Below are 16,957 nucleotides of genomic sequence, written 5' to 3'. Positions count from 1 at the left end.
AAAATCTGTTTTCCAAAGATCTTATTGACGGTAAACAGTACCATTTCTTTATTAAGAACAAAACCAAAACTAGTTCTAATTAACATCTGTCACATGCCATCACTTGGCTTACTGATCATTTCTGTTGTATCACTTTTCCTGCACAGTCTCCTGTAACTTCAATCTACTCCCGTGACAGCAACATAAACTATCAGGTCTGATGCCCCCATTCCGCACATGCTCTCAGTGTTGGCTTTTAAGGCTGCCCCAGGTTTAGGAGAACTGCCCTCTTTTGCAGGGAGTCACCTGGACCAGGAAGCTGGCTCATAGCCAAGGACTGACTGCATGGAGGATACAAAAGGCCAGCCCATCGCTTCAAGATTGGGGAGGTAGCAGTGGTACAGAGGTTTGGTTTACGATCTCAAGCCCATGATGGGCCAGGCCACAATTAGATTTGTCTGAGCTCACCTCTTATTTTAATCTTTCTCCTTCTGCATCCTATTAATTTTCTACTGAAGAGTGCTTTCCCAGTCATGCCTACGCTCCTCTTCTAGAAATTAGCCTGTTTTAGACAACCCCTTTTGCTTAACAGGAGTTCTTGGGATAGTTGCGTGGGGTCATACAGCTGGTGAAGAGAAAGCATGAACACACGAGAGCTGGATCTCACCCCAGATGAGACAGTGTGTACTCAGCATGTAGCCTTAGGAAAGCCACCCCACCTCTCTGAAACATACTTCATCTACATATAAAAAGGATGATGTCCCCTCTCTTTTAAGGGTAGATATGAGGTTCAAATCAATAAAAAAGTTATTAAAAAATGTAAAATCTTATAATTGTAAACAGCCTATCCTACTTACAGGATAGTAGATTGTATATTCTATTATAAAATCTTTATAAATCACCCCTGAGATCACAGAATTCTATTCTATCCTCTCAGCTGGGAGCCCATTGAAACTGTAGCCCATTGAAACTGAAGGGTATATGCTACCCTTACAGGTATTTTAGTAGGTCCTTCTCTTTACGCAGCTTAGCTCTAGCATTCAATCCTGTTTGAGGAATTTGTGCCCATTCTTTCTCCTCCACACATTCCAAATGAATTGTACTACCTTTCTCATAATTTCCTTCTACTTATTTCTGACTACTCTTCTGATCTATCAAGGTCATTTTAAAGTCTAATTCTATTAAATGTGGTACAAGTCAATCATGCATATGAATCTATGTGTTTTATATATATTTCCCCAAACTTAACAGCCCAAAATCAAGTCCATTTGCTTTATTTTAATAAGAGAGGCCATGTTCAGGGATCACAATAAACTCCCTTGTTTATAATGTAGGAGAGTCATGGGATCAACTAGCTAAACAATCATCTAGTCAATTTGGTGAATCAACCACTTTTTCTCATTTTTTGCTGAATTGACTTGGTAAACTGCCTAGAGGTGTAAACTCAAAGGCAAAAACAGTGAGAAAATGTCAGAAGAAAACCCACTGTCACTGAACACAAAGTCTCCACAAGAAGGGAAATTCAAAGCAAAGGCTCTGACTGGTTTAATGAGAGTTTTAGTCGATGATATAAACAGCCTCTGTGGCTGTGGCAGAATACGCACAAGGACTTTTTGTTTGACTATTTATTGAATTCTCTTTTTGTTAATTGTTGCAGTTGTTTTGAATTATATTGTGTTCCACTTTGGGGCCTCTGTACTCATCATATTTAAGTGTCTGATAATTCACATCTCGCAGGTTTTAAGACTTGAGTAATATTGTTACAAGATCTTTTTTCTTAAATTCAGCTAAGAGGAACTCTTGATCCTTTATGCATGTTGTAGAAAAGGCATCAAGCTTTCATTTTGTGTGAGATTATCTGAGGTTATAATATAATAAATTGCAGTATTCCCTGAAGTCCCATCACACGTGTATGCAGGTAATTTTGGAAACACTGATTAATACAGGCATAACATTTCATCACAATGTTGCCATATTTTAAAATAAATTACTTAAAATATTTTAATTTTTTTAAAAAAATTAACCTGCTTTTGATTGTCTTATCCCAACTGGAACAAAGAGCTGTAGTTACCTAACACCAATTTTTTGCTCATAGAAATGGAAAGTATTTGGATGGTGTAGTTATAAGTTAGAAATTTCTGGAAGCTTTACCATTGTAAGTTAAAGTAATATTTTTGTTGGAGTGAAGAAAAATTTCTGGACTAGACAGTAAGCTTAGCTGCCTTTATTGTAAAGTTACTTATACAGAAAAGATATTACATCTAGGCAATAAAAAAAATACTGTCTATTGTGAATAGCAAAAACAGTACTCATACAATAATGGCCAACTGGAACCCCAAGGCTTTTCAGAGTTGAACAATTTTAGCGATAAATGCATTCAGAACAAAGGATACAAAAAGACTGGTGTTCTTTACACCTGTGTGTGAGCATGAAGTAGTTTCTTTCCAAAAGAAAATATTAAGGTCCAGGTTAAATGTTAGCTATTTCTATTTTTAAAAAACAAACCCACAAACACAAATGAAATACAGTAATCTCTTCATTTATTTCTAGTTAGAACAATTCACAGTCCTGGCGGACTATGGGATTAGATTTGCAAAGTCTTTTTCAAAGGCATTTGTTCCTTTTCCCTTTTCTCCCCACTTTTCTGCCTGTATACAATTTTGCACATGAACTATTTCCATATAACAAGAATTTGCATATCTTGTCCAATCTATTCTAGTTCTCCTTCAAGCTAAAAACTACCAATATAATAACATTTACCATACCTCCACATATACAATTACCCATGAAAAACAAGGACAGAAAAATAATACTCAGTTTATCTTCTAGTTCACATTTTTGCTTTAAGACACTCCAATTTCCATAAAGCAATATTTATTTTCATAGATAATTGATAATGATTTGGATAACTGAGGTCGAATGCCCTCTTGGAAAACAAAGTTAGTGGGAAAGGTAGAATGTTGACATTGAGGATACATCTATGAAACTTAACAATTTGATTGGCTTGCATAATAATACCTCACATGGACATAGCACTTTAGAGTTTACAGAACAACTTAGTTCCTCCTGACTTTTTTTTTTTTTTTTGGTAGGAGGAAGAAAAACTATATTAAGCTATGGTATCTTTACAATCTAGAGTTGTTCTACTGTTGAATCTCTGACTGGTAATTTGAATTGAAAAGTAGAGCACATCATATTAAAGATATCAAAAACAGAGGAAAGATGGAGAAACAATCTTGCCAATTAAAAATGACTACCTGGGCTGTTGCTATAGCTCAGTTGGTAGAGTGCTTGTGTCACATGCACAAGGCCCTGGGTTCCATCCTCAGCACCGCAAAAACAAAAAAACAAAAACCAAATTTGTTGCAGCTGGCACCAATCTTGGTTCTACCTTTTAAAAAATATTATTATCATTTGTAAATGTTTGTAATTGCTTTTTAATAAGGAATATTCTCATTAAAATAATCTGATGAGTTACCAATGAATGACTTCTGGTAAAACTCATAAGCCTAAATTGTAGCTACTAATAATTTATCTCTCATCTGAATTATCTTTGATGCTCTTAAAAAATTCACAATAATCCATGGGATATTTGGGGGTCAAGTCATATGTTTTGTAAAAATTGCCACGATGATTAAGAAATGTCATGGTGCTCTGAAACAAAAGGCTGTGATTAACTTGGGTCTACCATGTTGCTTTGTCAAGCACATCCTTAATAAATTTTTTCCTTTGTTGACCTGTAGGTTGATTGGTTGTTCAAGCACATTTAAGAGCTAAATTTAAGTTTAAAAAATGTTTTGACAAGTAAAAAGTGATCAAAAATGATTTGGGGAAATATGAGTTAAATATTTAATATTCTTTGGGACTTCTACAATGACATAACAGAAAATAAGGAATTACATTAGTGTATTTATTATTTGTAGCCCACAAAATGATAGATTATTAAATTAGCTAATTCACAGATTAAAGAGTTTAGATGTATTCATAAAGAAAATTAGCCCAGAAATGAAGTTTAAGGAGGAAACAGGTTTAATTTCATAGCTATAAAAGAGATTTTAAAAATTTGATATAGTGTGGCTGCAAGCTGTAGACAAATGTAGCTCAGTGCTACACTTGACATTTCTTATGAAGAAAGATATTTACAATACTGAGAAATAATTTGGAAAGAAAATTGATTAGACATGACCATGATATTCATGAGTAATTTTCTAGGTAAAACTCTTGTCATCTTAGTCAAACCAGCCAAGAGACTCAGACAATGATTTGTGTATCAAGTCTCATCGACCTGAACCCTACTTTGAACTAACTAAATAATGCAGAAGAGAATGTTTAAATTATCTAGACAATCTCCCATTTTATTTTGAACAGAGATTTAGTTTTATATATTATTTATAGATTATAGCATGTGCTATTTAGCATAATTTAGTCTCAATAATATACTTGATCCAATGTTTTAACTCATCATAATTTATGAAGGTATACCATTTTAAACTGGTTTTAATCAGATTCTTGTATATGTTCCTTTACAAGGAAGGTGAGTTGTTATCGAAATGATTTAGTCATAGTAAAAATACTTTGTAATACCAGTTTAATTTTATTTCCAACTAGGACAGTGAAATCAGATCATGAATATATTTCAAGTGCTATAAAAACACTTTGCTTGTTTGTACTCATCTAAAATGTGTTTAAGGATCATTATGTAAGGATAAATATAAATTTTATTTTAAACTGATATGTCAAGAGGAAGGTTTATAATTTACTATAGAGAAATATTGATATAAATTCAAACAAAATAATATATAAAAGATCATAGCTTGGTATTATCACCATTGCTATTACTTATAGATTTTATTGCTAGAAAATGCTAATCAAAAATCCTGTTTTCTTTTTTTGTTTTGTTAAAAGTCGTCCTGCCATTTAAATAGCATAAGACACATGATATTGATAGATTCAACATAGTTATTTTAAAGAAAATTAAGTGCATATATTCCTTAAATATATAAGTAACAATTTAAGATTTTGAAAGTTTTCTTAATGAGTTAAGTGATTATAAAATGATACATTTTAAATTTTAATTACATACTTTGTTTGGAATAAAGTCATTTGGTAAAGTTTGTTGTACCTGTGTGTCTATTTTCTTTCAGTCAAGTGTATGCCAACTATTGGGTTTTTGCAGTAGAGTTTTATTTATTTATTAATTTTTTAAATCTATCTACTATCTATCTATTTATTTATTTATTTATAGATGGACACAATGCCTTTATTTTATTTGTTTATTTTTATGTGGTGTGGGGGATCAAACCCAGTGCCTCATGCATGCTAGGCAAGCACTCTATCACCGAGTCACAACCCCATCCCTGCAGTAGAGTTTTAACACAGGAAAACAAAAACAAACAAACAAAAAACAAAAAACCAGCTCTTCCCCTTCCTCCTCAAAGCTTGTGTATTAGAACAGACATAAAAAGGGTCCATTTGGGTCTTAACATAAACCAAACTCCTTCCTCCCTAGAGACCTTCTTAACATTCCTACCAAAGGAAGAAGGGTTTTCTCCTTTGAATAAGGCTCTCCCGGGTTTAATGTTCTGGATGGCATTGATCCATTTTGGGGGAGATATTTTGGTAACTTATTTTGGGCCCACATGAGTGAGGTATGTGAAGGAATGTTTTAGCTTCATCATTTAGAATTCATCTCACATAGCTTTTACATATAACCAAATACAAATGTCTTAACTTTAATACATTGGTGATCTTTTACTTTGAGGAGAGTTTCTGGTTTATACTTGGAAAGAGACTCATTACATTTTAGTAATGAAAAAGAAGATCATTTCTAAGCCAAACTCTTTATTTAGAAGGGGAAAACAAGATGAAGAAAAAAAAAAAAAACAAGTCCTGGCACTTTCCCAAGGCTACAGTTACCCAAAGTATTAGAAATAGAGTCAGGTATCCCCCCAGCCTAGCCTGCCACTACTTATGTTCCATGTTATATATTGTTTGTGAATCTTTTCTTATATAGATTCAATATCAATAATAATTTAGGCTGGTATGCATTACATTGTAATGCAATTTAATAATGTAAGTTCAATTTAATGGCATACTTTGAGGCTCAAATGTACCCTGAAAAAAATGGTGCTCGTCAACCTGCAGAAAAAGGAATGGCCTTTAAGCCGCACATAATACTCCGAGACCATTCGTAATGGTACTATTGGAAACATATTGAAAATTAGTGGATGAGGAAAAAACTTGATCTACAATGCAACATTTGTGTATATACTCTCTTCTAAGATACTTTTCTACATTAGATTTTACGATATTTACCTAAGGTATTTTTACAATCAAACTTTACAATTTAACCCAACTCAAACTGGAGCAGTTAATATGGGACCTGAAGTAACTCAATCAAAAAAGGACAACCCCATTTCTTCACCAGTTTCACCTCCATTTTAAATGCAAAAATTATTTTCAGAGAAAAATGTTTACCCTCATCCTGAAGCTGTAAAACAAAGATGACAAATTTCATGTGGTATATGAAAAGCAGACTTGCTGCTCTCTGGCTACACATAAGAGAAAAACTATCCTGATGGCCTTTTGAGGACATGGAGCATGTATCTGCCATATCTCTTTCTGCAGTGCCCAATATAGTACCTGGCACCATGAGCACTTAATGCACATGTTAAAAAGATAATAAAATACACTTCATTAAAAATTCCTTGTATATTTTCATTCTATATTGCCTTTTATCTAATTAATGTTTATTTCCTAAATTGTGACAGAGAGTAAGAATCACAATAAAAGTTTGTACATCATATTAGAGAAAAAATTTAAAAGTATATTGCTAAGTTCTGAAACAATAGAAAATGCCATATAAAACATTCATATTTATTACTACCTAGAAGCCACAATTCTTCCAATATAACTCATTTTCCAAACTGCAAGGAAATGGTTCACGTTATAAAATATGAATGGTTACTTAAAAAAAGCTCTGTCTTCCACATAAAGCACCAGTCTTATATCTGATGATTTCAAAAGGGCATGTTATCTGCTCTTTGATTTGATAATATTTCTGGGAAATAATTTCAATGCAAACAAACCTGGATCCAGGTGAGTACATCAGGACAGGCAGGCTCTGACTCAGAGGTTAGCTTGTAGTCCATCTGAAAAGTATTTAAGGATCATAAATCATTGTTATCAAATAGATTTTATTTGAGGACCTTCTGTGTCTACAACACCCAAGTAGGTGTTAGAGTGATTTATGGCACAGTGTTAAAAATATTGAAATCTGTTTCTAATTTAACTTTGGAGTGAAAAAAGATGTGGTAGCAATTTGGGAAAACTTGATGACAATACAGTATATGTAAAAAGTCCCCAATGTAAATTTTTGTATAATTTCTGGTAAGCATATTTTAACAAAAGCAAAAAAAAAAAAAAAAAAGAGAAACACAGTGCTATTCTAACCATGATCCAAAACAGTAATAGAGTATACCTATTGACCTGCTGAAGACAGTATGGTCCACTGAGAATGATTCTGGTCCAAGAAACTCATCAGTGGCCTCAACTGTCCGTTTTTCCATGTCAGCATTTCTAAGATTCTCTTCTGAGGAAGACTTAATAGCAAGTCTGTGGGAAAAAGTTACATATTCTAGTAATTTTGCGAAATGCTGCCTGCTGAATTACTTTCTTGGAATTTCACAATGCATACTAGCTCAATAAGGCTTCTGAGAAGTCCTGCACCAAAGAAACTGATTTGACCTTGTCTAACTCAGCATTTCTAAAACCAAATTAAACTTTCTTCAGAGATCATTTATTAACATCCAATAAACACCAGTTTTGAAAACTTGAACTAGATACATTGGTAAGATTATTATTGTCATCGTGGAGTCTATTTTGTGCTGGGTAGAAATTCTTCATATCCTAGAATTATAGTGTGGATATGAGGTGCCCCCAGGCCAACGCTCCTGTGTTAATGCAGGAGTATTCAGAGGTGAACTGACTGGATTGTGAGAACTGTAACCTAGTCAGTCCTTCTTAGTTTGAATGGACTGACTGAATGGTAACTGTAGGCAGGTGGAGCATGGCTAAAGGAGGGGGCTCACTGGGGACGAGCCCTGAAGCATGCATCTTCCCTGTGGCCCATTCCCAATCCTCTCTTTTCTTCCTGACCCTGTAATGAGCTGAGCAGCTTCCCTCTGCCGAGTCCTTCCACCAAGACAGTCTGCCTCACCTTAGGTTCAGAGCAATGGAATCAGCCATTTATGGACTGAGGCCTCTGATACCATGAGTCCTAAAGCTTTGCCTTCTCTAAGTTGTTCTTGTTGGGGATTTTGATCATAGCAACAAAAAGTTAACTCAATTACTCAGTTATAGGATCATGTGTGACATAGTGACCTCTTTAATGTTGATATACACATACACACCCTCTCTTTTCCAAGGCAGCCACCATCCCTCCCATCATAATTTTTATAAGAGTGGCATAATCTAGAAATTTTTGTATTAAAACAATTACAAGATACACATGTTAAGACAATAGTAGGAAGTAAGAGTATTTCCTTTACTGTTATTACTCTTAATTTTTCTTTGTAGAAAAAAAATGTGATAGACTAGTTCCTTGAAATAGTATGTTCTGGCAATATTTACTTTAAAATGACATAAACTCCACTTCTATTCAGCATAGTTCTTGAAACTCTTGCTAGATCATTTAGACAAAAGAAAGAAATTAAAGGTATAAATAGGGAAAGAAGAGCTCAAACTGTCTGCTGATGACATGATTCTACAACACCCCCCCCACACACACACAAAAAAAAAAAAAAAACTCGAGTAAACTTCTAGAACTCAAATGAATTCAGAAAAATAGCAGGATAAAAAATTAACATCGATAAATCAATTGTGTTTCTATACTCCAATAATGAAACAGCTAAAAAGAGAAATAAGGAAAACCATCCCATTCACAATAGCCTTCAAAAAAAAATACTTAGGAATAAGTCTATCAGTAGAGTTAAAAGACCCCTACAATGAAAACTACAAAATAGTAACAAAAGAAATTCAGGAAGACCTTAGAAGATAGAAAAACCTCCCATGGTCTTGGATAGGCAGAATCAATATTGTCAAAATGGCCATCCTACCAAAAGTGCTATACAGTTGCAAGACAATACCCCTCAAAATTCCAATGACATGCTTCATAGAAATAGAAAAAGAAGTCATGAAATTCATTTGGAAAAATAATAAGTCCAGAATAGCTAAAGCAATCCTTAACTAGAAATACAAAGCAGAAGGCATCACAATACCAGACTTAAATTATACTGCAGAGCTATAGTAAAAAACCAAAAAAAAAAAAAAACAACAGTATGGATTGGCACCAAAATAGGCAAGAAGACCAACGGAACAGAATAGAAGACAAAAAGACAAACCCACATAAATACAGTTATCTCACACTGGAGAAAAGCACCAAAAACACACTCTGGGGAAATGATAGCCTCTTTAAACAATGATGCTGGGGGGAAAATGGAGCTGGGAAAACTGGAGATCCATAATGAAATCCATAGAATAAAAGTTAATCCCCATCTCTCACCCTGAACAAAAATCAACTTAAATGGATCAAAAACCTAGGAATTAGTCCAGAAATTTGTTACCTAGAAGAAAAAGTAGGCCCAATACTTCAACATATTAGCATAAGAAATGACTTCTTGAACAAGATTCCTACAGCAAAATAAATAAAAATTTTAAACATCAATGAGATGGCATCAATCCTAAAAGCTTCTTCACAGCAAAAGAAACAATCAAGAGGGTGAAGAGAAAACATACAGAATGAGAGAAAATCTTTGCCACCTCAGATAAGATTTTTCAAGGTTTTTATAATCTAACACCAAACCCAAACAACAACAACTGCAACAAATAACCCAAACAATAAATGGGCAAAAAAGAAGAAATATGATTAACAAATACATTTTAAAATGTTCATCTCTAACAATTAGAGAAATGAAAATGAAAACTACAGTGAGATATCACCTCACTTTAGTCAGAATGGCAACTGTCAAGAATACAAGTAACAGTAAATGTTGCTAAGGATATAGGGAAAAGGGAATGCTCATACATTGTTGCTAGGACTGACTGCAAATTGGTGCAACTATTATGGAAAGCATTATGGAGATTCCTCAAAAAACTAAAAATGGAATGACCTTTTGACCCAGTTATCTCACTCCTTGGCATGTATCTCAAGGATTTAAAATCAGCATACTACAGTGACACAGTCATATCAATATTTATAGCAGCACAATTCACAATAGCAAAACTATGGAACCAATCTAGATGTCCATCAATAAATGAGTGGATAAATAAAGTGTGGGATATATAAACAATGGAATATTACTACACCATAAAGAAGAATGATTTATGACATTTGCCAGTAAATAGATAGATCTGGAGAATATCATGCTAAGTGAAATAAGCCAATCTCCCCAAAATCAAAGGTCAAATGTTTTTGCTGATATGTGGAAGCTAACCACCATAAAGTGGAAGAGAAGAAGAGGAGAAGAATTCAGTAGACTAGACAAAGGGGAACTAAAAGAAGGGAGGGGGGATATGAATAGACAGTGGAATCAATCATATAATTTTCCTATGTACATACATGATAGAACCTAAGTTAACCCTATCATGGTGTCCATCCACAAGAATGGGGTATTAATTAGAATGAGATATATCCTATGCTTATATACTTTTACCAAAATAGATTCTACTATCATGTGTAACTATGAAGAACCAATAAAATAAAATTTAAAAAAATATGAGACAAACTGTTAGCTCTTTGTGGGAACAGGCTTCTTTGCATTTGGTCTTTCCCGAGCATTGCATATCTTCATATGAATATTGTAGGTACTCAATACATGATTACTAAATTGAAGAAATTCTTTAAAATTTCCGTCGTTCTTATCACTAATTTATATCAAACAATTTTTTATGTATTTTCCTTTATTATTAGATACATAGGTTTTAAAACAAAGACAGCTTTATATAATGTACATTCTGTGGCAGCAAGTTGGTTCAGACATAGCTAAACAGAAAAAGTCGATGGACTACAGAGTCTATAGTAATGGCTATAGAAAAACCCACATCTTCTATGGAAACACATTGTGGCACTTTCACTAAGAGATTTGTCTTTTTTATAATGTGATAATAGAAATATGGCATAAGGTAGGGAATTTCATGACCTGGAACATATGCTAAAGTTCTATAAAGTTCACTTGAGTGCCCACTATGTGCCAAAATATGACTGTGCTTTGGATTTTGGTTCTGGAATTTTCACTTTCAGGGTATTTCCCTGAGTTTTGTTGTCCCTATCTGTGGTTAGATACCTGGTAACCTGATTAGTTTTATTATATTGGTCAAAATGAGAAAACAGCCAGCTCCAGGGAGAGTGACCCGAGAGGCCGTGCAAGCCCCAAACTATGTAAGCCCCACAGTCAGGGCGAAGCACTTCACTCCTCTCTATTTCTATGAAATGAGGATCACATAATCCTGTAATTCTCTTTAATTTTTTTTCTTTTTATTGGCACATTATACTTATATATAACAGTGGGATTTGTTATATTTATATGTGCACACAATAAAACAGTATATTCTGAACAATCCAATTCCCCAGTACCTCTGCTTCTCCTTTCTACCCTCCCTCTGATCCTCTTCTCCTATTCTACTGACTTCCCTTCTATTTTTAAATGAAATTGTTCTAATTTGTTATACATGACAGCAGAATGCTTTTTGACACCTTGTACACAAATGGAGTACAACTGCTCCTTCCTCTGGCTGTACATGGTGCCAAGTCACACCAGGAGTGTAATCATACATATATAGGGTAGTAATGTCTGTCTCATTCTAAGTCCTTCCCATCCTCACACCTTTCCCCTCCCCTCACCCCCCTCAGCACAATTCAAATTTCCTTTATTCTTCCCTACTCCCCCCACCCCACCCCCACACACACACTATGGATCAACATCCACTTATCAGAGAAAACATTTGGCCTTTGGTTTTTGGGAACTGGCTTATTTCACTTAGCATGATGTTCTCTAGTTCCATCCGTTTACCAGCAAAGGCCATAATTTCATTTTTTTAAGGCTGAGTAATAATCCCTTCTGTATATGTACCACATTTTCTTTATCCATTCATCTGTTGAAGGGCATCTAGATTGTTTCCATAGTTTAGCTATTGTGAACTGAGCTGCTATAAACACTGATGTGGCTGCATCACTGTACTATGCTGATTTTAAGTCCTTTGTATAGACCGAAGGAGTGGGATAGCTGGATCAAATGGTGGTCCCACTCCAAGTTTTCTGAACAAGCTCCATACCACTTTCCAGATTGGTTGCACCAATTTGCAAGCCTATCAGCAATGTAAGAGTTTGCCCTTTTCTGCATAGCCTCACTAACACTTATTGTTTGTATTCTTGATAGCTGCCATTCTGATTGGAGTGAGATGAAATCTTAGAGTATTTTGATTTGCATTTCTCTAATTGCTAGATATGAGCATTTTTCCATGTTTGTTGACTGATTTTATATCATCTTCTGAGAAGTGTCTGTTCAGTTGCTTAGCCCATTTATTTATTGTGGGTTTTTTTTTGTGTGTGTGTGTGTGTTAAGTTTTTTGAGTTCTTTATATATCCTGAAGATTAGTGCTCTGAGGTGCATGTGGTAAAGATTTTTCTTCTTATTCTGTAGGCTCTCCATGTTATTGACAATCCTGTAATTTATTTCAAAGATTGATCATATTATGTGCACAATTCCTGGCACATAGCAGGAATTTATTGCCAGAATCTATAATGAATCTATAATGCATGTGAAAGCTTGTTTATAAACTCTTACAAAAATATAATGCAATTAGCAATTTTCATTATTGAAACATACCATGCTTACAACTAGAATATTCTTCCCTTTAACTTGACTATTATTATATGTGTGACAAGAGAAGAACGTGATCTTTGTTAATTTCACTAAATAGAGTTTCCTAGGATTTTAAGGAGTTATTATCACCTCCCTCATAGAAGTGCTATGTGGGTTTAAATGAGATATTAAATGAAAAAAAATCCTCAGCTTAGTGCTTGGCTGACAGATTTTATGCAATAAATGTCAGTTTTCTGCTTTTGCCTCAAAAACTAGTGTTAGTACCAAATATGTGAACAACAAACAAAGCAAACTTGTATTTATAGAGTATCTAACATGTACTCAATCTCACTTAAAAATCATAGTGGATGTTTCATTATTTACTTACTTCAGAGAAAAAAGAAGTGAGATGCTGAGAGGCTAAAACCTATATGCAAGAGAGGGAGTTTTGTGTGGCGTTTTTTCCATATTACATGGCCCTCTGGACAGACCACCACAGAGTTGAGAGTAGAAGTACAGCAGAAGTATACATGACATTTGCAATACATTCTACACAAGCAGACATGATTATTGACTTCTCTAAAGGAGTAAATATTCCAAGGTACTATATAAGAAGAATATATTTTGGAATTCTGCAACAGAAATTAGAAGTTAAATGATTTCAAGGGATACTATCATTTATTAAGAAAACAAAAGAAAGGAAAGGACCTATTCCTTTGTATCTTGGGCAATAATCTAGCACATTTGCCAGAGATATGTAAGAAATGCTCCCGAGCCAGACTGAAGGCTGTCTCTATCTGAGATGGCGAAGTACATCAGAGGGAATCATGTTAACCTATGGACCAGAAGTACCAGGTGCTTGGCCCTTAGCTCACGGCTGGAAATGCAAAGATAAAAAAAGGTGTAGTTTTCTTCCTAGAAGTAACCAACTTGCTGGGAAAGAATAGGCAAAAACAAACAAACAAAAGGCAGTAATTGCTGTACTCTGCCTGTGTATAAAGAGCCAAAGGAACTAAAGCCAATTTGCTCAGCACTAAGTGCCCAGGCGCTTGTCACCATTTCCCTTATTTTATTCCTCTACTGCCTCTGAGAAGTGGGTATTACTGTTCAGACATGGAAACAAACTCAGAAAGGTGAAAACCTTGCTGCAAATCATGCAAGTAATAAACAATAAAGCCAGGAGTTATTTAGGTCTGTTTGCTCCCAAGATGATGCTCTGCCCACTTCCTGCAGGGAGACCCAGATGGTCCTCAACTTTCTTCAGTGTTCTGTGCAAGTAAACACAGCTTATATGTGGCAACCTTCTCAGGAATAAGTATAAATAAGTGTAATGGCATTCTCCTATCACTTTATGTGTATTTAACATGAGTCAATTTGCTCATGACAATAGCTAGTAATAATTGCCTCATTTATTCTAGAAGGCAAGTTGATTATAATTTTGGGGAAACCTGAAGGTACTTTTTAAGGAGTCTAATTTACTCTACCTCATATTAGGCAATCTTTAGAGTTCTTCATCACTTTCTAATTCTAATTATTTACTTTCATGGTGAACATTACCTACCCATGTTGGTATATCATTTTCTATAAATTATGTACAACACAAGTAGTAGTATATAATACCACTCCTTAAATAAATATGTATTATTTATAGTGTCACAGGTGAAGTATTGAAAGAAATGATATAATTTTCTAGGAATCCTATTTTGAAAATAACTTGTCTAGAATGCTGAACCTGTGCAAACCTGGCTTTTTTCCTACTGTTTAGATTTTTTTTTAGTAATAAATGTGTGCTATAATAAAATATTTCAAATAAACACTGCATTATTAATGTACCTTGTACTTGCCCTAGGGCAGCCCAGGCATAAATGGTTCATTTAAATTCTGGGCTCTTCCTACAACACACACAGTACTTCTAATAGTTCTGTATGTGAATACTGGACTTTTATTGTTTCCAGTTCTACTTGAATGTTTTCTGCGGCTATTCTACCGTCAGTATTTAATGCTCTACCACCAAGTATAAATCTTTTCCCTCTTACTTCACTGCCAGGTGTCTGCAGCAAAATTCTCATTATTTAGTATTGCTAATATTTTCAAAAGAATTCACATTATGGATGAATTTATTCTCTAGTTCCACAAGATCCCTTGTCTTTTTTCTTTCACTGGGTTACAATCAATTTTAACCAGTGACAAAATGCATGGTTCTTAAATTGTGTCATAGATCATTTCAAGGCCAAGTGAATTAATATAGCAGTATCGCTTTGTGCTTTGGGACATTAATAATCTAGAATTACCAGAGAAGAAAACATGATAACAAACTGGTCACTCTTGGCAATTACTTTTTTTTTTTTACCACAATGAGACTAAAGGACAGAACCCTTTTACCTTCCCATTTTTCAAACTCATATGTATTACATTATGTAGTTTCCATTAAATATTACCTAGTGGTTAATTAAAAATTATGAAATGATATTCATTACAAAGAATTAATCAATACTTGCAATCCATTTACCTTGAATGTAGAGATCAATTTCTAGAAGTAGTATTATAAGCTGTTTGTCTTCTACATTTTTCTTGGCTAAGATATACTTTTGGATGATCTATGAAATCAAGTCTCCCATCTAAAATTAGAAAGTGTAAACTGCTTTTTAACAGAATAATCATGAAATGGTTCTTATCAATAGCTTTCTATTTAAGCCATCTTTTACATCCTTTCTATGTTAGTTCTCAACTTGTTGCTGTGTGTTGAAATCTTTCAGCAGACAGATATAGACTTGAGATCTCCCTAGAGGTCCTATCAAACAAAACTTTCAATACAGTCATGACTTTCTTAAACGAACTTGGCTTTACCTGTAGACTCCAAAGTCAAGGCTAGACTAATCCACTGAATAGAGAACCAGGTAAGCCATGTACTAGACATGACTCCAGATTTGCAGGTCAGTAAGAGGGAAGAAGCAATTGGTTCTCCTGGGTTACTTGTGTGCTGGTATTCTGGGGGCACCTGGTCTAGCTTAAGCTATTTTCAAGTCTGAGTGGGGAAACACTCAGAAAGATAGTCTGATGGAAGAAAGAGGAAGAAACCCTCTTTACTAAAAACTCTAACCTGCTCCCTAAGACTTCCAGTAAGGTTCTGTTTAAAAATGCCCATTATAAAGTATATAATATACTCAGCATTAAAAAAGAACAAAATCATGGCATTTGCAGGTAAATGGATAGCGTTGGAGAAGATAATACTAAGTTAGCCAATCCCAAAAAAACAAATGTGGAATGTTTTCTCTGATATAAGGAGATTGACTCATAGCGGAGTAGGGAAGGAAAGCATGAGAGGATTAGATTAATTCTAGATAGGGAAGAGGGGTGGGAGGAAAAGGTAGGGGGCAAGGGGTTAGCAAGGATGGTGGAATGTGATGGACATCATTATACAAAGTACATGTATGAAGACTTGAATTGGGTGTCAACATACTTTATATACAAACAGATATGAAAAATTGTGGTATATATGTGTATTAAGAATTGTAATGCAAAAAATAAACAAAGTACATGTATAAAGGCATAAATTGACATGAACATTCTTTATATACAGAGATACGAAAAATTGTGCTCTATATGTGCAATAAGAATTGTAATGCATTCCACTGCTCATGTATTAAAAATAATAATAAAATCAATAAAAATAAAGTAAATGACATAAAAACATATTGTGTAGGTTCTTAAAAGACAGGGAATTTAGAGTAGTAATTTGGAGTACCTGGCATCTATAGCCACCCTTGTTACAACTTCTAAGAAATCATTAAGTAGGGTAGGACCTTGAACAAGTTTCTTAACCTTTCTTGGAATTCCTTCATCAAATAAAGGTAGGTGATAATTATACTCCCAGGGTTGTGGTGAGGATTAACCTAACTAGTATGCAAAGAATTTAGAGCAGCATCTAGCATACAGTGAGGCTTTACTATATCTTAACTATTACCGTTACCTAATATTCTTGGCAAGGTGAGGGATTTAAATCTTTGCTCTCTAAACAGGGATAGATTATTCCGGGCAAAATTAAAATCAGGTGTCCTCTTTGTTCATGATAATGCTATGAATTGTGAGGAAGCCACAATTAGTCATTACTTATCTGT

At 34.4% G+C, this 16,957-nt stretch overlaps 1 protein-coding gene across 11 annotated transcripts in view; it reads right to left on the bottom strand.

Annotated features, from left to right (window-relative positions):
* The window catches only part of Tenm3 (teneurin transmembrane protein 3), a 2,430,710-nt gene that overhangs the window by 1,016,212 nt on the left and 1,397,541 nt on the right, over nt 1-16,957 (bottom strand). For 10 of the 11 annotated variants that reach the window (XM_078031007.1, XM_078031002.1, XM_078031009.1 and 7 more), the window contains exon 7: nt 7,068-7,130. The exons of the other annotated variant lie outside the window; for it this stretch is intronic. The gene's annotated coding sequence lies outside the window, so the exon portion shown is untranslated. The remainder of the gene's footprint in view (nt 1-7,067; nt 7,131-16,957) is intronic. 11 annotated transcript variants of the gene reach the window in all.

This window comes from Ictidomys tridecemlineatus, chromosome 14 (assembly GCF_052094955.1).
Source record: "Ictidomys tridecemlineatus isolate mIctTri1 chromosome 14, mIctTri1.hap1, whole genome shotgun sequence".
NCBI lineage: Eukaryota > Metazoa > Chordata > Mammalia > Rodentia > Sciuridae > Ictidomys > Ictidomys tridecemlineatus.
This window is presented reverse-complemented; position numbering and strand designations above follow the sequence as displayed.